The sequence below is a fragment of the Crocuta crocuta genome, unplaced genomic scaffold, assembly GCF_008692635.1.
Source record: "Crocuta crocuta isolate KB4526 unplaced genomic scaffold, BGI_CrCroc_1.0 scaffold610, whole genome shotgun sequence".
Lineage (NCBI taxonomy): Eukaryota > Metazoa > Chordata > Mammalia > Carnivora > Hyaenidae > Crocuta > Crocuta crocuta.
Window position 1 is genome coordinate 743,536 of NW_027527456.1, and position 202 is coordinate 743,737.

General features: G+C 38.6%; 1 non-coding gene across 1 annotated transcript; it reads right to left on the reverse strand.

The window, feature by feature from the left end:
- Positions 1-76: 76 nt before the first annotated feature.
- LOC144230796 (small nucleolar RNA U13) lies at positions 77-176 on the reverse strand. Its single transcript, XR_013334877.1, has one exon. It is a non-coding gene; the product is annotated as a small nucleolar RNA U13 (small nucleolar RNA).
- Between the last annotated feature and the right edge of the window lie 26 nt (positions 177-202).

Sequence of the window (202 nt, forward strand, 5' to 3'; positions counted from 1 at the left end):
TTTTGCCAAAATACTGTAGCTAAAATAAAGAACTCAGTTTACAGCGTTGCGTGACATTGTGTTATTTTTTTTTTCACGTTGTGTGGGTAACGTGCCGAGGCCATAGCAGGGTTTGAGGGAGGCGCGTGTCACATAGTGGCAGGAATACCCAATCATCAAAAAGAATCTTTTTGGATTATATTTTTGAAAAACGAAAAGTACT